The 27,573-nt window shown below is 35.1% G+C and overlaps 1 protein-coding gene across 3 annotated transcripts in view; it reads left to right on the forward strand.

The window, feature by feature from the left end:
* The first annotated feature begins 6,203 nt into the window (after nucleotides 1-6,203).
* Nucleotides 6,204-27,573, forward strand: part of LOC149797466 (protocadherin Fat 1-like) — a 299,704-nt gene continuing 278,334 nt past the window's right edge. For all 3 annotated transcript variants that reach the window (XM_089962274.1, XM_089962276.1, XM_089962275.1), the window contains exon 1: nucleotides 6,204-6,305. The gene's annotated coding sequence lies outside the window, so the exon portion shown is untranslated. The remainder of the gene's footprint in view (nucleotides 6,306-27,573) is intronic.

A 27,573-nucleotide genomic window follows, 5' to 3' on the forward strand; every position in this document is an offset into this window, starting at 1 on the left:
CATTTTGATTTGATATGTTACGTATTGTCGAGAGGTGAGATGTTTGATCCCCACTCATTATAGTGCCTTGGTTATCGTTATCTAGGAGATGATCGACCACGGTTTTAATGCCCAGATCTGGTAAACAATAGAATAAAAATTAAATTAATGGACGGAATAATATAGATATGAGCAGAGACATAGAATAGAAGGAAGAAGAAGAAGAAAAAAAACACGAGCTCCCGCATGTAAAATATAACAATTTAACAAATTTCACAAACAAAATGAAATTGAACATGACATTTGAATGATTCACTTTTTCTTAGAAATAGAATTACAAAATTTTATGTGAAATTCAATTGTAGCTGTTCTGTAATACCGATAGAATTTTTTTTTATCATATACTGGAGTGACTGATCGAACTCATATTGCCGGCACGTCAGCATCACCTGGTTGCTTCTTGTATTTTCCAAATAACTGTCGGTGATAGGTCAGCGTTGCCATATTTCTGTTCCTTCTTTTACTTTTCCTCTAGCCTCTTCTGGTCAACAACCGTCTTATTTGTAAACTGTGCTCTTCCCTCTGTGTCGTACAAATATTTAGTCTTCTTTCCTTCAAATAAAATATAATACTCAGCCTAAATACGTGTCAAGTTTTCCCTACTTCATTCAAATAATATTACCAGTCCTTTTACATCAGCTACCGTCTTATCGCAATTCAATACAACTAAGATAATATGGTCAGTTCCAAATCAGACTTAATTACACAAACGAACTAATGGACTTCACTTCTTGTGCTAACTATGTTACTTCGCTAATTAGTGATTCATTATTCATTAACATCTATTTCCAGGCATATAAATACCAATTCTCAGCATGCATGATACAAATCATTTCAGACAAATAACTTACTTCTCACAATTCGTATCAGACGAAATTTATAAAATCTTTAGGATACACGACTTCTATCACATTCAAGACAGATCAATTAACTCTCACAGTGCGTATCAAAGTAATGCGTAAAATTCTTACACTACATGATTGCAATCACTTTCAAGACAGATGAATGTACTGTTATTTTCTGAACCTAAGGAAAATTGAAGCATGAATTTAAAACGAATAAACTCAATAAATAATTACAAACTTTCATAAATGCAAATTGTATGTGATTGAGATCATACCTTTTTGCGTCCCAAGCCTTCACTCGCTTATAATCAGAGAATTTCCTATCTCTATTCTGGTTCCGGGTCCCTCAAATGTCTAGACCCCCTGGCGCTTGGACAATTAAGAACGAGAAAAATGACATTCATTTTCCTCGGAGCTAAACCACGAATTCTCACAGAAACGTACACTAATTTCGCGGATGGGATTACTTAAACCTTGAATTTCGTCTAGGAACACCTACACTCTCATTTAGCTTATCGCCTGATTGCTTCCGGTCTTTTTCAAATCACTCTTGGTGTTAGGTCAGCGTTGCCTCATCTCCTTTCCTTCTTTCTATCTCTTACTCTAGCCTCTTCGGGTCATGAACCGTCCTAGTTGTTGATGCGCTATTTTCCATTGTGCAATACAGATATGGAACAATGTTTTTCCTTTAAAAAATATAATACCAAACCTGTTTCAAATGTCCCAAGATTTCCCCAAATTTTTGCCCTGTTTTTGTTTTTTAGTTTTGCCATTCCCGCTACATGACCTTACGTTAGCATGTCTGTCTGACTGTTATCGAAGGGACTCTAATTAAAATTCACATCAGATATTGTCTTATTGTTATTCAACAAAGCGAAGTAATAGTCAGTTCGCAACCTAATCTGATACACAAACAACCTATTAATATGTATTTTGTAGCTGCTCCTCGCATTATTAGACCTCTTTGATAAACCATTACACCCCGCAGTGGAATATAAACTAATAGCTTTCCCAGTCGACACATGTATATAATGCTAACACCATCGATTCTCGGTTGAAAAGAATTCATAACTTAACAACACAAACAAATTAATGGACTTCACTTCTTAACCTAACACCGTAACTTCACTAATTAGCGATTCAATGACATAAGTTTCCTGAAATAATTTTTTTTATATATTAGTATACATGATACAAATCATTTAAGACAAATAATTTACTTCTCAATATTCGAATCAGAAGAAACGCATTTAATCTTTATGATACAAGGTTCCTACCCCATTCAAGACATATTAATCAATTTCTCACAATACGTATAAAAATAATGCATGAAATTCCTACACTACATGATTTCTATAACATTCAATCAGCTGAATGTACGATTATTTTCTGAACCTAAGAAATATTAGAGTATGGATTTAAAACTAATAAATTCAACATCAATACATATTAAATGTAATTGAGACCATATCTTTGTGCTTCCCGAGTCCTCGCTCGCTTATTATCAGAGAATTCCCTCTGTCTCTTCTCTAGTTCCGGGTTTCTCAAATGTCCAGCTCCACTCCCCGTCCCTTGGACAGTTAATTACGGGAGACCGCATTTTACTCCCCTCGACTCAAGAAGTTTTTCCTTCGGTAGAAAAGGTTGGTCTGTGGTGGAATACCTAAAGCTTGGTTATATGATACTTAAACCATGAAATTTCGTCTCCCCCTCCTTTTATTTAGCTTAGCCAACCACAATTAACTTTCTCCAACCGCCAGAAGTTTAACACTCTTATCGAAGTCTGAATAATTCTCACTAGATCGCAGATATTATTAACTATTCTGGGAAATATCATTTGATAACACATGTTTCAAATGTCCCAAGATTTCCCCAAATTTTTGCCCTGTTTTGTCTTAGTGTTTTCATTCCCGCTCCATGACCTTACGTTAGCATATCTGTCTGACTGTTATCGAAGGCACTCTAATTAAAATTCACGTATGCCTCCAAACAAGAGAGGTTAGCCATCAAAAGCTGCCAAGTTACTGCGGGCCTAGCTCATATGTCAATTTCACTGGTTACATGTCACGTTGACCACAACAGAATGTCCTGCGAGGTTATCACCAAAATGTTGTACCATTACAAAATACTATTATTCTTATTACCCTCTGGTTGTGTCGGGCCCAAAATTATGAAATACTTTTGTTCTTATTAACCTCTGACTGTATGGGAACCAAAGTTTTGAAATATTTTTTTTGTGGGACCCAACATTATGGAAAATTAATGGTCTTATTAGTCTCTGGCTATATGGGAACAAAAGTAATGAAATATTATTGTTTTTATTCCCCTCTGACTGTATGAGACCCAAAATTATGAAATATTGTTATTATTACTCTACGGCTTTAAGGAACCCAAAGCTATGAAATTGTATTGTTATTATTAACCTCTCACTGTATGGGACCTAAAAATATTATATATTATCTTCTTATTACCCTCTGGCTGCATGGGACACAACATTATGGAATAGCATTTTTATATATATATATATTTTTTTAACCAGTCTATGGCCTTAAGTGGACTAACATAATGGAATTCCTACTGAAAGTTGACATTCAATTTCTAATTTCTAGTTAATTAAAATTGCTCATGATTACCTTCTGGCTACCAAGTTATGGTATTTTAACATATACAGTTTATTGCTACCTACACCCTAATCAAGCATACTACATGTAAGCAGGTAATATCGAATATATTATGTAATCAGAGTCGAGACATGGCAATCAAATAACCTCATATCTAACAGCCATCGGGAAATACCAATCGTTCAACCCTGGATATGTCCATCTCTCTCTCTCTCTCTCTCTCTCTCTCTCGTTTACACCTTTTGTACTTAACCCTTTCTGGGCAGTACTTAACCACTTGTGTGCTGAGATGCCGAAAAATGAAGCATACATACATACATACATACATACATACTCGCTTTCTATCTTGTGCGCACATTTTATGTCATACTGGTATGTAGGTTACATAATTTTCATCGCCATTGTCGTAGTTGCTAGCACCAAACCCTCATAGTGTCTTTAAAAAAGATAGCTGAAGGGTGATGGGGTGGAGCGAGTTGACGGACTTTTTATTTCAAGTGTCTACCCGGAACCACTGTTCCCTCTGGCAATTATGTGGAAGTAATTTCTGAACGGAAAGTCAGTAGAATGCTCAGCCCATTATTGTGTTGTTCCTTGACTAGAATTTTATTTAAGTTTAAAACTTTCGTGTTATTTTCATTTGTGGGTTAAATCTATCCGGGAAAACATAATTATGTATCGAGGATTAAAATTTCTTTCCTTGTTAATAGTTTACCCCCCCCCCCCCAACAAAACAGTTAAAATCGTTAGTTTCACAAGGTAAGCGAATGGGGACATATCTATTCAAACACCATGGCAAAGCTAATATTTACCGTTTTGTCAAAACTTGGGCAGCTTTTCAAAACTTGTTTAAAGCAGAGGGAAGCCGTGGTAGCCCAGTTGGTTCGGCATCGGGTTCGTAATCCAAGGGTCGCGGGTTCGATGCCTGTCCAGGCCAGCTTGGTTGAGATGATCGGTGGGCTCTTGAAAGAGGCATCTACCTTAAATTTCTTTGGAAGGATATATCCAGTAATGTGTCAAAATTGCAGCAACCCCCTCCTAATCTAGATCTTGTTTTTTGGTTCACAATTAACTGATAGATATTTCACGAAAATTGGCAAAACTCATGCGCAATAAATTGGAAGCATATATATATCCAATGACAAAGGGACGCGCGCGTTTGTGTATGTGTGATAGATACATGGTGGTAGGGATGAAAGGTAACGTATTTTATGCAGCAAATACATTTTTTTTTTTTTTTTTTTTTAACCCAGGAGCGAAAGTTTGATTGGAAAAGATTTATTTCAGTTGAAATTTGTATTTTGTGTGAATACAAGCATTATAAGCTCACGATCACGAGACAATTGCTATAAAGCGCGTAAACCTTGACTCCAAGGTCAAAAGGTTAAGCAAGCTTGTCGCAGAATAAATTGTCTTAACTTTATCACGATTCATCCCAAGTGTGAAGAAAGATCTTTGAGTCATTTAGGAAATATAAGCAAATGAAAAACGAGAGCCAAGCGAGTACCAGATGTTAAAAACGATGATGGCGTCGCCGCTAGAGAAGTGACTGTTACGTCTCTCCTTTCGGTTGTCGAGTCGTCTTTAGAAAGCGTTCGCTGTTACCGATCATCGTCATCTTACAACTGTCCGCGTAGGTTCGGACATTGCGGGTATGTGAGAAAACTGCAAGTAGCTTTATGTGGGTCGATGGTTCATAACCGGATTCTTCCTCTGCCAGTTATACCGGACGCCACGTATAGCGTATATTGCGCTGAGAAAAGGCGTTAAACCTCAACACTTCTCGCCTTCCACTAACATGTGCTCGACAGTAAACTTTGTTAAATATGTCATCTGACTGAAACATAGCTAAGTTCATTCATGTTTATTCTAGTATTTAAAAGCTGTCATAGTGTGAACAAGAGCTACATAGCCTATGCACAAAAACCCCCCAACAACACATTTATACATTATAAACCATTTCTCCCCACCACCGTCATATTTCGCCAGACCGGCGGCAACGGACGTGAGCTGAAAATAAACGTAATCTCTCACGATACCGCCGCATCCATTACAATTCTTTTGCTACGGTTCTACGTATAAGCAAAATGTCGTCTAAGGCAGAACTTGTACATCGCATGTATTAAAAAACTGCTACTGCAAGTATAAATACTATTTAGTTCGAACCTTTTCCAATTCATGCTATTTATATACACGTGCAAGTAATGACAGGAGGCGGTGATTGTCCATTCATTGATTGAAGTGGTAAACTGCAATTTCATGTAGCATTAACAGTGTTTGTCGATCAATAAATTGTGCCCTCGATAGAGTTGACTAGACGAACTTGAATGTATCATATATTATTCCGTTAGAATCTTTACGGTAGCGAGACAGGTACAATACAGTTGTATTTACACACCTGAGCTCAAGTTAAGGTCAATTCCGAATGCTTTACACTGTGGGCGGGGTTTAGGGATATTCTTCCGCTGGGATAGTTAGCAATAGATAGAGATAGTTAGCAATCATTGGCAGGAATTTTCTGAATATATCTGTAATTATGAAGATCTACTTTTTGCTATTAAAATGATTAGAATAGATTTTCTATGGAGCATTTAATAACGAAATACGTTAATCCCATAACATTACTTGAAAAATAAGTACGAACTATATCGCGTATGCCTATACTTTAGCGGGTCCCAGTCATTCCCAGTGTGTTCATTGAGAGGAAACGTTGATGGAGTAAAGAGATCATGCATTTCCATGGATTTTGTGTTAGTTTACACTTTAGGACATAAATAATTCACTTACTTTTGATTTAATGGTGAGTACAGTAATACAATTGAAATTTTCAGTATTTTATTATGTCGAACGTTGATGTACACATTAATATGCAAAAATATATCAAACGTTGACAAAGTATCGCATCACTACCGCCGTGCGGTTGTGTTCCCTTGTCACATGTCTCCGCTTTGTTGTGTCTACTGTTTATTATTGGGTTTGACATAACGGGTGACCAACAACCCTCCGAAATGATTCATTAAAGCTTCTGAAGTCATTGCCCAGTAAGTAATGTTGAGTTTATAAATATTGATTTAAACGCATTATGGTACCCCTCACCCTCAAAACTAATGTGGTGGAGGGGTGGGTGGGTTATGCTGTATATCCTAAAACATATCCAGTATAATTATCAGACGGTGTTTTTCATTTGTCGTATTAAATTCTCATATAATGATAATGATAATGATAATAATAATATAATTTCTGTATTTCTTGTGAAATTCAGAACCAGATTGTTTTGCTTATTCATAATTACCAGATTGCATGTTGCTTTAAAGCAGTGTCCATCTGCCGATTTTTTTTAGCACATTAGTTGGCCGCAGAAAATAAATTAAAAAGGTTATAACTTTGAAACATTTGAACGCTGTCAATACTACAAGCAGATTTCTGACTATTTTGTAACTACTGTAAAACCTTGTGATGGTTTAACTTAGCTGCTATGAAGTTGAAGCGTTTTACTCTAACGTGAGAGTGTGTATGCTATGCACGAATACCACACAGGGGCTCACATTGCTTGCATGACTGTTATTGTAAATAATTTGAGCTACTGTGCAAATATTAATGTCCACAACTAAGTTCCATCCTTTGTGGGGATGCATGCTTAGGGTATGGTGGTGGGCATATATAGATACATACATACATACATACATATTCCCAATTTCAAAAGTTGGCATGTCAAATATTTTGTTGTATGTTGATGTTTTCAAGTTGACTAGATGTTAATTCAGTTGATGGAATAAGTGTTCACATATCCATAGTTCTGAGTATGAACAAAACATGACAAACAGTCTGTCTTATATTCATTTTGATGTAGTTTGTTATCTTATATGGGCAGAAAGGAAATTTCCTTAAAATAAACTATATTTTTATCTTATAGCTTTACTCATGTTGGAATATTATGTTTGGGGCAAGCTCAGATTTCTCAATGGATGGGTAATTTTGTCCTGTATATATGTACCCGCAGTGTCAAACAACAAACTAGTTTATCGGAGGAAGATCTTTATGAAAGCAAGTCAGGCAGTCACCGATTTCAGTGATTCATGCTCTGACCTTTACCATGAAATTAATGTGCTTATTGAAAAGCAAGGAGTTTACAATGCTCTCCATACATTAGTAAATGCATACTATTGTAAATCTCCATACATTAGTATGGAGATACCTTCAGTCTGTAGTTTCTATGTAAATACATGTATAGTTCTAGATGGAAATTTACCAAACTTGGTAATTAAGTTATCCATGAAGTAACCATTTGCAGGCAGGTATTATTTTTGGACCCCATACCCAGGGCTCACCAGGAATGGAACAAGGAATAGATGTGCAGAAATTTAAAGTACTGTTGTATTCTGACACCATCCCGTTTGTTTGTACCCTCCTTCTGATTTTGAAATGTGGAAGGCATGAATGATTTAAAAAAATGCACAGAACCTAAATATTTCATTTATTTATGTATTGGTTCTAACCTGAATGTTACCAGCGGGCCCCAGATGCTGTTTACCAATCAGAAGGGAGTTTCTTTAACAACATGGTAGCCATACTTGCTTGGTCCATTGAATGTTTTTAAGCAACATATGTGCTGTAGTTATGAGTCTTTGAAAATCTCAATAATTCAGTAAATTTTGGATTCACATCTCTTTTGAGCATATGTATGAAAGAGTTCCTCCTATTTGTTTGTTCAATTTGTTTAGAAATATTAAAACTGGACATTGTAAATATTGGATGCAGATGACAGTTTTACTGAAATAGACTATTCTAGAAAGGAAAAAAAAGTGCAGTGAGCAGAATATTTTTTCTTTTAATTGTGAGCTTCTGTTTGTGTTCAAATGCCAATAATTCAGAAGTGTAAGGGACCGTGGTAGCCAGAAATATAGTTAAAAATTATGAATCAGTGAATGAAATTACTAAGTTTTTGTGCATTGTTTTTTTTTTATCCTTGATGCTTTTCAGTTTTAAAATCAGCAGGGGTAAAAACAAATAGGAGAGTATGTCAATACTATTGGACATTTTGATGCAGCCTTGTATGTGCATTTGTAGGGAGGGGGTGAACACATCACATATGTGACAGTTTATATTATGAGCCTTGGGACTCATTCTGAATTAGTTTTTTATATATATTTAAAACTTGTTGCTTAAAGTAGCAAGTGGAATAACTTATAAGTTTTTAAAAAGTACTTATGCATACATGTTCCTTTCTGAAATGATGTTTATTCAGAAGCACATAAAATATATTTACCTGTACAACCTGATTCTTGCCTGATTGTTTTTTGTAAACGTTGATTATCTGTCAGTGGTACTTTTAACACTACTTATGTTTTGTATGGAGACCTGCTTGCTTGTTTTCGTTATATTTTATATACATTTGTTGCATTCTTGTTTTTATAGATGCTTTTAGAATTATTTATGCTATATTTTGTTGAACAGACGTAACTAGTGTGTGAAATTAAGAGTGGAGGGCATGTCTATTCATGACCCCAAGTAGCTTGTTCTCTGTGAATGCAGTTTCAGGTATCTTGTAGTTCTTATCTGTTGATATGGTCCTTTTGTGTCATTTTTCTGCCCATATACTGTATACATGTGAGCAGAGTAGCACCAAGGACCATGTGGCATGCTTTGTTTTGTAATGAATCGTCTGTTGGTGGATGTTGTGTTTGTCAAGTTTCCTTTATTAAGAAAATTCTTTTTGCTGGATATATCTTGGTCAAAGGTCACAGGAGGAGTTGCATTTATTAATCTGAAAGTCTTTGTCAGTATATTGATGTAAAATTACTCTGAGAGTTAGATAAGCATATGTGTGCCATATACTAAAGGAAGGCAATTATATATTTTGTTTATAAAACAAGTGGACCTTGGGGGTGGGGGCCACAGTTACTCAGTTGGTGGAGCATTGGACTTTTATCTAAGAGCTGTGGACTCAATACTAGACCTGGCCAGAGGCCTCATGTGAAGGGCAATTGGCTTCTATTTCTATGCATGTTATACAGTGGTAGGCCATGTGGACTTCAATTTTGAAAATCCTACAAAGTTATCTTTTTGAAGAAGGCTTGTTTGTGGTAATCAGCATTCATTGATGGACCAAGATTGATTATAGCTGTCCAGTAGGTACTGACTGGCTGTGGTCTATAAATTCTGGGCATTGTCCACTATTGATTACTGTTCACAATGCAGTGGACAGGTTCAAAACATAATGGCCTGCATGGTGACCTCGGGCAGTGTGCTGTCTTTTACAGAGCCTCATGGAATGTTTGGCCAACCTAAGGGCCAGTTCTATTGAATTCATATTCTCCATTGCACCTTGTGTTTCCAGTTAAAAAGACCCAAACAAACAGAAAAATTAAACTACAGCATTCGGTAATGTTAGGTATGGTGTACCATACTTGACACTTTAGAGTATCTTGTCTGTATGTATGAGGACAGTTTGTAATTCACAATTATACAGAAAAATGAGAAAGGAAAATTATGTATCTAGGATCCAAGTGGCAGGAGACTGTGTCCTCTATTCTCCAAATTTGAGTGACACATTTTTTTATACAAAGTACTACAGAGGAGATAGTACTCAATGCATTTGTATTGCTTACAAATATGAAATAATCTTATTTGCTTTGGAAGCTTTGCAACTTTAACTATGTAGTCAGTACAGTACTATTATCTTTTCATTGAACACTACATTTTGTAATAAATATACAGACAGAAGGCCTTAAGGTAGATTAGTTCTATAACTAATTGAGTTACCTTCTCTAAATAAAGTTTTTATTATTATTATAATTGTTATTATTATCAAGTACTCGGGTGACTCATGAAAACATTTTGAATTTTGGTTCCCGGGAAATGAATTGAACTATGAGTATGAAATTTTCCATTCCAGATCCTGCTTTATTTAAAACTTTAGTATTCACTGATTATTCACCAGCATTTGTTATAAGAATTTGTATTATTATGTGAATTACTTTTCTTTTCAAATTTTCATTAATGTAATGAAATTTGACTTTTTTTGCTTGCATAAAGTTAGTTCCTTTTACATTAATTCAGCCTTGAAATAAATTAAATTTTTGTGTCATCAGCTTAAAAATGTTACTGAAGACTTGACATTGTACCAAAAGCCTTGAATGTTTTAATTACCCAATACGTTGCTTGAGAATGGATATTAACTGCCAGTGTAGAGTTTTTATAGCCATTAGTGACTTTGACCATTTCTATTGCCGGCATAGACATGAATGGATATGTACAAAAAATACTAATATATTTATTCATTTTCTTTATCAGGGAATCATGTTCTGGGTGACACGGGACATAAAATTGTGTGCAACTCATGATCCCATGCTGATGGTGAATTATTACATGACAAGTTTTATTTGTTTCTTTGGTTGGTTTTCCACTATATCTTAAGTTTTGTCGGGTTGGCTGGTATTGTCATCTATGTTGATAATAGATATTATGTAAGTTCATGTTTGTCTTGAAATATTGTTTTTGAGAAAAGTTTAGGAAGAAGTAATATTTGGTTTCCTGTTTTTATGATAAATGCTTGATTATAAGTTGGATTCAGCTGCAAATTGCATAGACCCAGATCTTTCACTGCATAATGCACTGACATACATGGGTCTGTGCAGTTTGCCTGAACTAATCTGTAAAACAAACAACACAGCCCTAGCTCTGGGTTTATGTTTTGCAGTTGGTGAGTAAAGAGGGTATAACAGGAGCTTCCTTTTTCTGTGATGATTGTCACTAAAATGGGGTACATGCTTTTGCTGTGTCATTTGAATTGTTAAAGTATGACACCAAAAGTTCTGAGTATGTCATTGATAGGCACTTAAAAGCAATGTTTGAGATTAAATCTGTCCCTGAGGCTAAGACAATTACTTTGAAGATCTTTAGCATCTTACTATTTGTTATGCATTATACAAATTAATGGTATGACATCTGATTTAAAGTCATTTTTCTCCACTTGTGCATCGCCTGAACTTGATAGTAAAGCCGGTGTAATTCTTGTGTTACCTGTTTGTGTGTGGATTATAAATTTGACTTGATCCAGCTTAGTTGTTTTATTATGATTTGATTAGCTTTAAAACTGATGGGCTTGGATAGTGGAGTGGTAATGCACTCACTTTGCACCTGTGTAGTCCTATGTTCCATCTTCTGTTTCGGTAAGTGGCTTCACCAGATATATTTTAAGTTTTCATCTAACTCAACGAAGATAGACTAGCCCCTTTATAACCAGGCCAGCTTTTCAGTGCAGTAACGATGGCTGAGGTGGTTGTTGTCGTCATCAAAACCAGGGATAGGTGGTGGGCACTTCCCTTGAGATCCCTATTACCGGTTAAAAATAAAATGTACAAAATTGGCATTGAAGTGACATTTTTTTTTCGTTGAACAGTTCACATGCATATGCTGCAGCTCCATGATAAGTTATATAATTTATTATGGATTATGTCTGCAGGGTTGTAGATCAGAAGAGGAGGTGTTTTAAAAAAAATGAGCAACATATTTGAGCCATTGAATTAGCTCTGTAGCACTAAATTACTGTAAAAAGAATTTAGAATTCTGGCCATAGGAGAGTTTAATTAAGAAGTAGTCAGAAGAATGCATTCTTTGATTTTGACAACATATTTCTTGCACTCAGGCCAAAAATAGTTTTCAGCCCTGTTGTGCTGTCGGCTATTTCCTCAAATTGCCAAGGCCCAAAAAATTATGTGTTTTCTGGTGGCTGACCGTCCTGGTTTTTTTGTTGTGGACTCATATTTTTTTCCTTAGGGAAAAAGTTTTTTTTAAAAATTCTTGAAATTGATCATTATTGCATCAAAAACCCTATCTACTTACCCTAATTTTAAAACTAGAGCAATAAGAAACATTATTTTTTGTGCCTGATGTTAATGTTATTATAAAAGAATGGCTGTCATTCACAAGAAATAAAAACAAGGTTATTTTGATAAATATAGATCATAAGTGCCACCACTTTACATGCATTCAGAATATTATGTGAAAATGGTGGAAACAAAATTGGTCTATATTAAATGTAGATCGTTATTTATTTGATGACAAATCTCAACTATTTAAAATATTTTGCTAATATTTTCAAAGGATCTCTTTGACATTAATCTGAGCCCAACATTTTGAAAAATTTATTAGGTTGGCTTTTTGAGATGTTGCACATGTTAAAATTCCATCTTGTTTTGTAATATATACATGTGAAATTATGTTCAAGCAGCTTAAAATTTCACTTGTCCTCAACATTTTCAACTCGTACTGAGAATTTCTTAGCTTGGATGAGTGAAAATCAATAAGGGGACAGCCAGAAGTATTTTGTAAATGAAAATCAAAAGAAATTATTGCTGTGAAAATTAGTACCATGGTTTTAGTTGCATCAGTGAATAAATAAAGGAATTTGTTTTTGTGACTGAATCTTTTTGTTATCTAGAACTTTATTAGTTTTCAAATGTGCCTTTAGTACAGTTGTCATTTTGAGAATGACATGAAAGATTAAATTCCGTTTTAGGAGGATCAATGGTTTACACATTATACTATAAAAAGTCAAAAATTGAAAATATGGTTAATGAAATGAACATGTGCTTTTAAGGTACATATCAGTAGGATTTTGTTAGCCATTGAATATTATCAGCCCTTGACTGATGTGCCCTGTCTCCTCCATTTATCACTGGCTGCTTAGACGTGACAGTTTGGGACTGATTTAGTCAGGTGTCCTCATCCAGTTTGACAAGTGATTACTTACTGTGCATATTTATGACAAGTGATTACTTGGTGTGCATATTGTTGACAAGTTACCAAACAAGTTCACGAATGTTTGCCAATATTTTTTTGATAATGTCAGTGGTCAAAGATGATTGTAATGCTGTTTTTAAGAAAAGTGTTTTCAGGTGACAATTCGTGAATTCTTTAAGCTGTCTTTGAGGGTGAAAAGTAGGCTTTGGATTTCAGTGTAAATGAGCTACAGTCCCTCATTGTAGTATTTCAGAGTAATGGAGATTAATATGGTTATCATTATGTAGATGATAATTGACCGCTGTGTTATTGTCTAGATTGAATAGATAATAAAATAAGAAACTGATGGATGGAATAACAGAGTTGATGTATTCCTTTTCCTTTTCTCTCTCTCTACAGTCTCTTTTTGAGTCATAACCTGTTATTTTTTTTGTCCTCTCTTTGCCACAATATGGCATGTTTGTGTAAGCTGTTTCTTCGACTTGCTCGCTTCTATGTAGCAGAATCTCTCAGTTCGTTTAAGTTTAGTGTCCCTCAAAATCTGTTTGGACCATTTCAGCTATTTCTGTCATTGGATTGTCCAGTTAGACAAAAAATATAGTTTGATCAGTTGTAACATTCAGTCCATGTTTTGTAAATAGCTAAAGCAATGCAAATGGCAGTGATAAATACACATTTGAGTTATGATCAATATGACTGGCCTTGAGGATGTGAATGATCACAAGAATTGACTTTGTTCCTGGTCATCAGGATGTTTGACATTGATGCGCAAATATGATCGTCGCATGCCTTTGTGGTCAGGACATGAGATCTGTCCCTCACAAGATACCAAATGTTTGTTTTTGTGTTGTAACTGGTCACAGGAGTCCAGTTGTCTTTTTTAACAATGGCATTCTAGCACTTTATTGTTGATATTATGCAAATGGGAGCTAAGTGCCTTTCTCAAGGACATGCAAAGGCAGTTGAAACCTGTCTGACCTAGCTATATTGATATTGAACCTGTGCCTCTTGGATTACATGTCCAATGCTGTACTCCTGTAAATAATGCAGTTCCTCTGTTGCCTCTTTGAAGTGGGCCTAGAATCAGATTTGTCCAAATAAATGTTCAACACCCTTCGATGTTTGTGGGGTATATTATAATTCTAATCCCATTTTGAATATGCAGCATTGGTAAAATGGCTTGTATAAAGCAAGCATTTTTTAAAATGAAAAACAGACAAATGGTCTTAAAATAATTTGTTAAATACATTTCCTGTCTTGTATTCTTGTACTGAAATGAAGTCTGAATTTAATACAAATTTCAAGGTTTTACTTGGGTAACAAACATGGCTACCTGTTAAATCAGTGTGCCAATTGTTTGGTTTGATTTTGCAAAGCAAATGTGCTGAAAAAAAAATAAAATTACTGTGGTTTAATTTATTTTCATGGTTTGCATCACTAAGGACATCTTCATGGTTAATTAAATTTGTGGCATTGCTTATATCACAGCTTGCATATATATAGTTATTTTGTTCATAGATTATTCATTCAAATGGATCGTGACTGGTAGAGAATGAAGTGCAATTTCTCATAATTCTACTTTCAAGAGCAGTTTTAAATGCATTAAATATAATTTTCCATCATCATGTTATCACTTTCATTTTAAGTAATACTTGTACTTCAATAGTTTGGACTATTTTCTCTCTATCCATACTCATCACATAGCACATTAATTTAAGGCAATATGTGGAAAAGTCAGTTACCAGATATTGTATTTATACATGTACATTAAAAACTGTATAAACTGCTTTATATTTCCAGTTTTAAAATCTGTTTAATAGGACAGGCATATGTAAAATAATCTTTATTACAGTAATGATGTTGAATGATTAAAAAGTTAAAATTTGTTAACACATTAACCCTTGGAGGTTTTTGTCATTTTTGCCTGAAAATCGAGTAGGAAACACATTTTGAATGCTATTTCTGAATAGATCTGAAAACACCAAATCCCAGGTGATCTTTCAATAACATACTGCCTAGTTGTGTTAGAAATATTGTTTTCCATTTGCTCTTTGGCTCGCGCATGAGCAGAAGGGTAAAAGTTGGAGTTCTTTTTCTTTCTTTTTGTGAAACAGAGCCATTATTTTTGTATGGAGACCACTCTTTATTCCAAATGCCCATCTTATCCTACTTTTTTGCAAAGGCTCATCTGTTTGCAGTTCATAACGGTTTGCCTTAGATCTGAGACCAAAATGTCTAAAATCCTGACACAAAATCGGATTCTGACCACATTCTAATTTTGGGTAGAAAAAGTCTGGTAAAGAGTTTTTTTTAAATCTGTATTTTGTAGTGCAATTAGATATTCCAGATTATTTGGTATCATTGTAGAGCTACATCTGTCTACCTTTCTGTAACACCACCCACTTTAGTGTATCATGCATGACCATGATGCTACAGAGCTCGGCAGTAGGCTACTACCTTCTGCCATGTTAACTTGTAGCTGGTTGTTAATGTGTTTAATACTAAGGTGTTGGGACCACATTCTGCATCACCTTTTCCTTTTTTTGTTGGGTCTTTTATTTTGTGGTTTGGATCAACCACAAAATCACGGAAAACTGGTACCCACTGTATTCCGTAGTACATGATTTAAAATAATCAATTAGTTTTCCACCTTGGGAGAACTAAATGGTTTAAAGCAATAAATTCAGCTGACAACATTGTCTGAATTTAGATGCAAGTGTTATTAATCTCAGTCAGCACTGTGGGTGATTAATGTAAGTCTTCAGTATGAAACATTAAATATTGAGGACTACTTTTTCTATTTCACAAGTGTTCCTTAAAAATGTGGAACAAGTCATGATGGCATGTAGAGGCCTACAGGGCTACCAGTTCAGTATGTAGTTGCCTGGACCTGGCATTCTGGTTGCCCATGGGCTGTGCCAGTTTGAATTTAGTCTGGAAAAATATTTGTCCAGATGTATTATCAATAAGAATCTTTTTTAACCACATAGTACATTTAATTCTTTGAGTTGAAATTATGTATAATTGGATTTTAGATAATTGTTATTTCACTTTATTTCAGTCAAAACTTTTGTATTGGCAACATAAAGCTCTTGAGATTGGGGTGTTTGACGTTTGTTGCTACAGCACAGCAACACAAGTAGGTTATCTTAGTGCAGAGGAATAAAGTACCTTACCCAATGACACATTGCAGTGGCTTGTCAATACCCTACCCAGTGGCACAATGCAGTGGCTTGTCAGTACCTTACCCAGTGACACAATGCAGTGGCTTATCACATGGAAGGTTTCAGATCTGTGCCATTTCAGTAATCATTCTTACTTGGCACTATGGTTCCTGCCTCCTATAATCACCTGTTACTACACATACCACATGCAGAAGTCAGCATCTTGTCCAATCTACATCCCTTAGCCCTCCGGGACTTAGTTTGAGCCTTTGTTTCAACCAGTTACAAATGATTTTTACATTTGAAATGTCATTTTTGATTGGCCAGCAGTGGAAACTCAATGTCAAAACTCAGGGTTACAGTTTTAAGATCTATAGGCTTGATCTTTGTTTGATTTTCCAAATTATATATATTCATCCTCTTTCCTTCTGTTATTAATGATATAAAGCTGACTACATTGAAAGGTGCAGAAATCATCCACATGATATACTAGTGTCAGGTAAAGAGGGTGATACTGTACTTACTTGTTCATGATTGCTCAACATAATTGATTTAATTCCTCCAGCAGAATAGGTCAGACATTTAATGGAGTGTACAGGCTATTGGTAACTTACATTTGTATACTGATGGGAGTCAAACATTACACTGTTCAAGGCTGCATGATCCATGCAGATCATTAAAAGAACTGTGTAGACAAATCAACCAAAAAGGCAAAAATCATGCATATTATTTGCAAACCCTAATTGTAATTTTTCCCCAAGTCCCTTGTGTATTTTAGAATATTACTTCTTGTCTCTCTCTCCCCCCCCCCCCGCACCATTCCCCCCCCCCCCCCAGCACCATTTTCCTTTGGAGAGTTGGAAGTTCTTGAAAATGTTTAGTTCTAGAGCTAAGACCCAGATACAGATGCTGCATCATTTATTATTACCAGTAAACTTCAGAGGGGGGTGCTTTTGTTTATAGTGTGATATAATGGCTACTGTTTTTCCTAGATACAGTTTACTGCACAAAGACTGGCTCTCCATGGAAAATTTGAACTATTTAATCATATTTTTTCATTTATAATAATAATAATATTAATGTTTACTGTCATAATTATTGCATTTTTTGGTTGTGTATTTTCATTATGGTGTTTGTTTTTGTAATCTTTTATATGTTTTTATATTTTATTGTTATATTATAATGTTGCCTAGAAATGTTAAAGATTAAGTGGTGTACTGAGTTCACATTATTATTATTATTATTATTATTACATTTCTAGACATTTAGGCAAAGATGTGGTAATTGACTAAATGTTCATGATATATTTGGCTTAAATTGTGTGCTAGATGGTTTTAAGGTCATACACTGCATTGTAAGTGCTTCTTTATGAAGAAATAGGTTGATACAAAACTGGTCATCTTAGATGCAATGGGAGGCTTGTGTGTACTTGATTTCAATGTCATGTGAGCCTAAAATTATTCAAAAGACTTAAGTATGTCTTTATAGAGATGTTCTTGACATTACACTTTACTGCACTAAACACTGGTTTTGGAAATAGTCTTTGCACACAGGATTACAAGATAAAACATTATGAGTAAAAATATATGAATCGGAGTATTTGTATTTTTCTTTTACAGTTTGTTTTAAAAGTATTTTTTACAACAATGATCGACCAAACCATTTATTAACTAAAGCGCACATTTTGGTCTTGCTAAGTCATCTCATACAAATCCTGTTTAGGAGTCTAGAAATATATGTCACATCAGCACATGCAAGACTATTTAGTGCTGAGTCTGTGTGAGTAACATTTATTGACTCCAGAGACACATTATGGCAAGGTCTATGGGATTAACTAACATTTCTTGACCCCAGGTATGCAATGAAAGGGTCTATGGGAGTAATATATATTGCCCCCCACCCCGACAGAACAGTGGCAGGTGACCTGGGCTTGTCTGAGCAGGATTCACATATGCAACCCACTGATTGTGAATCTGGCAAAATGCACTGTATATATTGTATGTGATTGAGACAGTACCTTTGTGTCTTTTCAAGACTTGCTTTTCTATGCAGCTGAATCTCCAGATCTCTCAACTTCTTCCAGCCCTTGTTTCTTGGACAGTTTAATGGGTAAAGTTCTTGTTCTTGACCTCTGAGCCAGCTTGCCCTTCCATAGAAAAAATTGAATTGCTAAATTTCACAAGGAGATTACTTAAAAACTTGACAGAGCTCAAGAATTTTCTTTTTAGACACCGGCCCAGGGCTGGTGTCTTGCAAAGTATCACAAGCCCCGACTCAAACTCCACAAGCACAACTCCAATTTTCATATGTCCAAAATTAGAAACAAAATTATTAAACTGACTTGTGTGATTATTTGGATCATGAAAATTGTATGCACTATTTTTCTCCAGGATCCAAGGTCAGACATTGTCTGATTCCTGTTACCATGTCCTTTTTACTCGGTAGATCAACAGTGTTTATGTTCATTACCATCGTGATCACGTCTTGATTTATACAGTTTCTGTTTACACTTTTAACGTTGTTCTTAGGTGCCACTTAATTTGTTTAACCAATATTGCCTTGCACTAGAGTAAGCATGTGCACAGGACAGTGGAATTATTAATCATTCTGCATAACTTCAAATACCTGGAACAACACAGTAGCAATTAAACAAGACCATTATTAAAATCAAAATATTCAATGCAAGCGTTTTTGCCAGTCTCAACAACACCCAAGGTTGGCCAATTTTTATAATTAAAGACAAGATTCAAAAAGACCACATTTGATCCCTTTATTACTTATCTCAAGAAACATCCTACCTAAGCTCTCCAGATTACAACGATAAAGTAAGCAATTAACAGTAGTCATGTATACACACTAGTCTTAAATCCCATTATGCGGCCACGCATTATTGCACTGGATGCAACAATTGATGGGACAGTTCCCGTACCCACTAGACTGGTTGTGACTCGTTTCTGGCACATACATACCCATACCCACAGCGATATCTTAAAATCACATGTACATATATGAAAGCCATGTGAGCACTAGTGATACTAACCCAGACAATCTGTTCCCCATTGTACACTAAGTTTCAAGAGCGTTTGATAGACGTATGATAAGTAGATATCTTCATAAGAGTACATGGGGATAAATATTAATAAGATACTAGTCTTCAGATATCTTGAAAATAAATCAATACATTTCATCCATGTGATCAAAGTTTCTCAGGCAAATTAGATTGTTTTTATTTGGTAAGTAAATTGGGTAACTGACTTAGAATACAGCAGGGGCCTGATCTGAAATTTGAATTGCCCCGGGCCTCATTGGGCTATCATATTTTTTTAAATTTTGTTTGGGAAACACATCTCTTCATTTAGCGTAACCAATCAGGATTAACTTTCTCTAACCACCAAAGTTTTAAAACCCCCATCAGAGTAAGAATAATTCTCTCTAACTAGCTATTCTGGAAATTATCATTTTATGACACCAATTTCAGATGGCCCAAGATTTCCCAAATTTTTGTCTACGGCTTGTCTTCTACTTTGTCATTTCCTTCACTTGACCCTCCGTTAACATGTTGGACCGCTATCCTGCTGACTTGTCCTAATTAAAAACCAATCCTGCTCCCAAACGAGAGGTTAACCTCGCAAGCTACCAATATATGGCGAGCCTAGCCGATATATTCATCTTAATGGTCACGTGTCACACTGACCATGACAGAATGTACTGTGAAAATATGTACACAATTTTTCACTGTTGCAATGTTTATCATCTGAAGGTGGGCATTAAGACGAATCACTGCTAGCCAGTTTTTGCTAGTTATGGTCAGTTTTGTCAAGCAGAAGAATGCGTTGTGAGACAGTCTTGTGAAAGTAGCTTATCTTGCAGCTTTGTATGGATTGCTGTGAAACTTGGTACACATAATCATGATCTAAAGATTTGCTTTTGAAGTTTTATAAGTGTTATTGCTCTTTTTGATTTAGATGATTGCAGTATATGACACAATTTTGTGAATGCAACAAACCTGGCAGTTTCTCTGAACCTTTATCATATAAGATTTCAAATGGCTAATGATTTCATACAGAATTTTTAAAACATGTTAAATATGTCCAGCTTTTGTGAGTTTAATAAATTTAATATTAAATCATTACCTATTTGTGATTTTGTTTATCACAGTTTTTTTTTTATTGTAATGGAAACAGTTTACAGAGAAAGATATTCTGGCATAGACACTGAGGTTTCAATTGGAGCATTAAAAAATACTTGAATTAATGATGCACAGTTCTATAACCATTAGCATTTAAAAATAGATTTATATTACAAATTAATATTCAAAAGAACAAGTGTCCTTCCGAATTAATAGAACATTTGACACAGAAAGCACCATTTTTTACCACTGGATCTCAGAATTTTGGAAATTCCTGATGTCACATTGTTCACTCAAGTTAGATTAAATGCGTCATATACATTGTTTTTTGATGAGAATTTTTACCATGTTTCCAACTAAAGTGTGTAAATTACACTACTATCGATGCAGTATTGTGTTTGGCAGAAAAAGCATTCCCGTTGTTGGATATTCATTATTACTGGATGCAGAGAATGTACCTATCTATCCTATAAATGATGCTGAGTATAGTTATTCCAGATTTAATGTATTTATAATTGAACAGTTGCATTGCTTGATTGGGAAGAATGCTGTGGTTGCCTAACCATAAGCTTGAAGACTGGCATTTGCATTTTTTAAATTTTAAAGCAGAGTTTATTTATTTCTATAGGTAACATTTAAACCATGCTTGTCATAGAGCAGGGAGCTATAAACAGGTTTCAACCACAACCAACCCCCATATGTTGACTTATACCCTTAATTTTCTTTTTAATGAGCCACTGTGGGGTAAATTGGTCATATCCTGATAGATGTGGCATTTTTTCCCAGTGCCCTATGGGCAATCGATTAGAGAGAGGGCCACCAAAATATTGATAGTATTAATTATTAAAAAACAGATTCAGAAAGCAGGGTAAGGAAATTTCCCATTGCTGCAGTCAATAAGTAAAGAGAATACTGTGCCAGAATTTCATGGACCAAATCTGATTCACATAAAGTGATTTGTCAAATATGTTGTAGTATCAGAAGTGTGCACTGCACAAACTATATGTAATAAAGCATACCAAGTTTGTGATAAATTATGGTTATCATCAAATATATGCATGTTGGCTAATTATTGTATTTGCACTCATTTCAGAAATTACAGATCTAAATTCCTCTCCATTATTGGGGTAGTTTTAGGAAGCTGGAGACGTGGGGGTATATTTAAGTGAGCAAATTGTTCACCATACCTTAAGTTGAAACGCTGTTATTAATTATTAGTCCATAAAAAACAGGCATATTGAAATCTGAATTGTGTAGCAGTGAAGCTGTCAATAAAGGACATTGAATGGACTGGATCATTGTGTCTTATATTAGCAGTGGTTTTCTTTGTACAGAGGTTAAATATGCAGGTAATCAATGTTGTCTATAATGAGCAGGTGCACTTAAGATAGAGATGTTTGCTATGACAAGTTTCACAGTATTATGAAGGTTGTAGTGATGTCTGTGTTGTTATTTTTTTTCTTCTTCTCAACCCAATTCTGGGATGAACATGAAGAGCTGGATGGACTATAGCAAGAGGTTAATTAGGAATCGACCTTGGAGTACTTTTAGATTGTGTTTATGTGCATATACTTTAGTTCTTCAAGTCCTCAAGTGTTTTTCATTTCAGTTCTTCTTCCTATGTTACCCTTTGTCTGATCACCTAGAATGGATAATGGAGGATTTAGACAGGCCTCTAGTTGAATAAAATTGTGCAGCAACTTAATCAAAGGTGGTATTCTTCAGTAAGTTGGCACACTTTCCACACATGTAGGGGGGCTATATTTGTCCAACAGGACTGTGTTTTGTTTGGAATAGCATTTATTTCATAAGTCATTTTGCAAGGCTGGCTAAAATTGGATGCATTTATATAGGAGAGGAAGCTATTAATGTAGTATGGTTTGGAAATCATTGTGCTGACAGTTTCATCCAGGTAGCCTGGCTGTCGACACAACACCTCAGCCTAAAGGACCGCGGCGATGATAGTCCCCTACTGTGCTAGTTGAGATGAGGTATACACAATCAGTGTGATTGATTCCACATTGATAATGCTAGTGTCTACCGTCGGATGAAGATTTTTTTTTTTACAGTGGAGTTTGTTTTCTTTGAATAGAGTAAGTAATGGTTTGAGATCTATGTATTATTAGGTAACAAAATAGCTTTCAATAAGCATTTTCACTACAAATGAGCTGGGGGTAACAAACTTTAACTTTGATCGGAGACTTGAAAATGTTTGAATGTAATGCAACAAAACATAAAAGCTCTTGGAGCTGTGATTATATAGAAAAATAATATCAAAGAATACTTTATGATTTTATCACTAGTTTTCCTTAAGTGACTGTGTAAATTGAATATGTTGAAATATGTGTTTATAGCTATATTTCATGCATAAGTTGTCATCTGTATCCACTTACAAGTCGAGTCCAGCTGAAAACAACATAGACCTTGATCTGCTCTTTCATAATGTACCAGCATTTCAGGATCTATGTTGCTTTTTCTACTGATTATACTGCATAGACCCAGATCTTCCAGCATGATGTGTAATGACAGAGCTAAGTCTTTGCAGTTTGCAGATGGATTTGACATGCAAGTAAATATTTACAGTATATATCTTATGGTACTTGTTCATTTTTGGTGGGATTAGGTCACATTTTAGCAAATTGTAAGTAATATATCAAAATTTTATTTATCTTTTACAGCAAAAAATTTTGTCTTGTCCAAGCATGTCAGTAATATTTTTTGATATTGTGGAGTTGTTCTATGGAAATATTGACAATATTTAAATTGCTGACACCTTCCAGTAAGTGTGGAGATATTGTGGTACAGTCTGTGGTTGTATAATTGTAAATTGTCCTTGAATTTGTCCTCCACTGCTAAAGGACTTACAGTACTAATTCAGTTGCCATAGTAAATGATATTAAAGATTTAATAACTTTAAATTTCTGACAGCTCATGATCAGATCTTTTTTTATCAGTATAGATGAAACCTGGATGTCAGCTTCTTTGTAGAGAAAAGGATATGAGCTGCAGCATTTTCTGGACCTACATGTGTTTGAAACGCATGCTTTCAATTCTGCACCAAAAAATCAGGTGCTAATTTCAGTAATGAATGTTCCAAGCTCAACTGTTAAAGGATTGAAATTCCATCAAGAAAACAGTGTCTCTACTTTCTTCAGTTACATTTTGGATAAGCTCTTAAAAGATACTTTTTCCTACAAAATAACTTTCATTATCAACCAGTCCTGGCCAGCCAATCCCATATATGCTCTACTTTATGTTCACCCATTTCCAGGTTCCCATTTCTCTGTACAATTACTCCTGCATGTCCTACATCCACCCTTGATTTTCTTGACAGACCTAGTAGTTCCGTGCATAAATAAGTAAGCAATGTGTATCAATTTGGTCATGTATGCACAATTAGTCAAGGTAAATTAAATATTAAGTGTAGTTCTGAAATTTAATATTAATATAGTTTAACTAAATTTTATTCAGTCATGATTATCAAATTCTCTCCACCTTAACAGTTTTAAAGAAACTTCCAGAAGAATTTTTTTTATTGCTGTGGACTTTTACAATGGTGGCCAGGTCCTAAACAGTTCAAAAAAAGATCGTGTGGAATTGAATTCTCACAATATAGGGTAGTATGTTTTTCAACATAGCTAGTTTTTATTGTGATGTCAAAGCATGCAATGGTCGATCTGGATTTTACTGGATCACACCTTTAGGTTGGCCTCGTCGAAAAATGTCCATGTACTTTTAACTTTCAGTTTTGCCATATGTTTGTTGGGGTGTGTAAATAACACCCTTCCGAAGGAATATGGATGTATGAGGAGCCATATAAAGTTAACAATTTCTATGTAAAGCTATGTATAAACAAATTATAAAAATGTTACCCGTTACTGAACTAGTCAGTACTGAACACATGATCTGTACGACGTTAGACACATGAAACTTGTGTCTGTGATAATCCTGTTCATTTTATGATAACACTTTTGGAATGTTGATCTTGCCCTAGTGGGTAGGGCTAGTTGGCTGAGGGTGATGTATAAATTTCAAATAACGTCAAGTTGTCTCATGTCTGAATCCGTATGCATGATTAGTGACAGAAGAGTCAACACATGTCATAGTAGGACCCTTGTGTAATACCTTGGGGTCTTTCCCTACCCAAAAGGAGCTTATGCTTTGGGTCATAGCATACAATTTGTTGGCATCCTCACCCATTTATTGAGTATGCCATAAGTTTAAAGAAGTTTGCCTTCACTTGTAACAACAAAAAGATAAATTTTGGAATGGATTTACAAGTTTACTTCAGGATTTAGAATTTGTTCTTGTGTTTGTCGCCAAACATTGAATTAATCAGCAGATTTAAAAAATAGCTGTGTCATTATTTAATAGCAAGTGTAAATTAAGGTTTTCTCTCATGGTAAATTCTTTACCAGGTTCACATGTCATCATTGTAATCACTAAACCTAAACATTTATTACTAATTTTGTGCAAGTAGACTCGTTCGGTTTTAAGAAGCAAAAATAAACAAACCATCAAAGGTAAAATTCACTGAGCTTATTAGTTGTGGCAACATGAAAGGTGACAAAAAACTTTTTAAGAAAACTGTCCAGGTGACATTATCACCATCTTAATACTTTTTCTTGAAAGGATTTAAGTCAGAAACCCACACGAGTTGTGGGGATAAACAAGCGTGTAAATACACGGAGGGCCATTTCTTTCTATTACACTCGTGGGTGGCATGAAAGAAGTCTTTGAACTTGTCAGGTGCTGTCTTGCACCTGACTGGTTCTGATATACTCAGTAGCCTGTATTTTCATTTGATTCATATCCAGTAAGTCATATACATCATAAACTTGAATTAATTGTGAAAAAACATTTGCTGTTCACTGTTTTGGTCCCAGATTCAGTCTAGGGTTTCTCTCTGGCCATCATAGGGAGAGTCACTGACTGAGAAAAACTGTCTTGTACTTCCGCAGCTAATCAGGAATTTTCTCTAAATGGTATTATAGGACTCTTGGTGCTCAAATCCCTTTTATTTAAAAAGCCTGTTGCAGCCCTAGGAGATTTGCACATGTAGCTATAAGGCTTGATTGTTACCTATTGATGGCTGATGTTTTATTCCATAACTACAGGACTTAATTCCTGTTTTTAGTTTTCATATGTCTGTTGCGTTTTCATTGATATTACACTTAGTAATATGCCATGAATCTGATTTGAAGTCCCCAATCAAAGCATTTTTTAAAAAGCTTTAAGTATGATTTGAAAATAGAATCAATAACCACATTTCTCCATGGAATACAGAATATGAAAAATGGGATTTTCAATAGCAGAATTGAAATCCAGAAATCCATGCTGTTCAAAATATCAGCTACCACTCAGTGTTCAGGATTCATGTTGGAAAGCTTTTTTAAATTGCCCTTTCAACTTTCAAGGTCATGTTCTGTAGAAGTATAAATTGTTACTCACATCCATTAATACACTTTGTCCCATGCATGATAATTTTAGATAGTTTTTACCCCATAAATGTAGAAGGACATAATACATTGAAGATAGATTTTATATGGGGCTCAGTATTATAAAGCTTTGGTCAAGTTATTTGTTTTCACCTTTTTTGTGTGCAGAATTTTCATTAGTAATGATCCTTGAAGGATTTACTTGGATATTTGCCCTTTGAATAGATTTTGGTAGTCATAATTACCGTATTCAGGCCACCTTGGCTATTTTTCTGCAAGAGGCAATAAAAAAAATCTGATTTTGTTCACTGGAAATAGTTATGCCCCCCCCCCCTTTTGCAATGAATTCAGATTTCCTCAGCTATTTCTATGATTGGATTGATCGAAGGATTGACTGGGAAGTTGCAAGTGAAAAATATAGGTGCATTTGCACCATCTCTAACCTTATTTTGTAAATAGTTGAGGTGGTCCAAATGAAAGCTATTGGCAAAAATGACCTCGAAGTTTTGTATACTAGTCTCCTCTTAGATTTCCCAACTGATTTTAGATCTTTTGACGTGCGTGTTGCAGTGGAAGAAAACAACTCCAGATATCAACATGGATTGGGTGTGGGAGTCGGGGGAAACTTGGATTAGGATTTTATGTCCGCTTGATGTCTTTTGAAGAACTGTATGGATTAAAATAATTAATTAAACCTCTAATGGAGTAATGTTTAAAGAAAACTTAGGTCACATATTTCACCTTTCCTGTTAAGATTTGACAAAATTATTACCCCCCTTCCATCAGTGAAGATTGTTCTTGTATCTTGAAGCAAGATTTCCCTACAAAAATGCTCTTTTTGAAAATGGCAAAAAGGGATTGGTGAGCATCCAGATCCTCTGACAAGTTATAAGTCATAACAGGTCATAAGTTGACTGCTTGCACTAGGGGATTCACCAGACAAGGCCTATTCCTAAATTGCACACCTATTATCTCATCCACGCATGGGATTGGTCTCTGCACTATTACCTGTTCTTGAATTTTGAATACTTCACATGCTTCTCAGTTTTTATTTTAAAGTTACTGTTCATCTGGCGAGACCTCACCCTTGTTGACTTGTACAGTACATAAATTCCATGTTATAAAATGACTTTATTATTTTATTTTCCTGTGTAAAGTTAGAGTCCGCTATATCTGCCTGTCTGCATGGTGTATACACTTTTACCTGTATGCCACATGTATGATGTATTATACCTGTACATGGGTTGGGTAATATATCCTGTCTCATGCACAGGTCAGTATTGGATTGTAGTACTGTGTGCATATACAATTTATACATGTATATCCATGTCGTATGTTAGTATAGTTCATGTTAAGGTAAATTTCCAAGTATGCAAATTTAGATCATATAGTACACAGGCTAAACCAGTAGATGAAGGCAGTTGATGTAAATTTTCTATTTGGTGGGTGATTTATGTTGGTGTTAATATGAATAATGAAACGGCAGCTGATTTTCTTAGATGCTCATGATAGTCTGAATGATTGGCTTGGTTTAGTTTTACCGTACAGCAACACTTAAAATTGTATTGTTCTGAGGCAGTTTGGGTAAATTGG

The sequence above is a fragment of the Sinohyriopsis cumingii genome, chromosome 6 (assembly GCF_028554795.1).
Source record: "Sinohyriopsis cumingii isolate HCF-2022 chromosome 6, ASM2855479v2, whole genome shotgun sequence".
Taxonomy (NCBI): Eukaryota; Metazoa; Mollusca; class Bivalvia; order Unionida; family Unionidae; genus Sinohyriopsis; species Sinohyriopsis cumingii.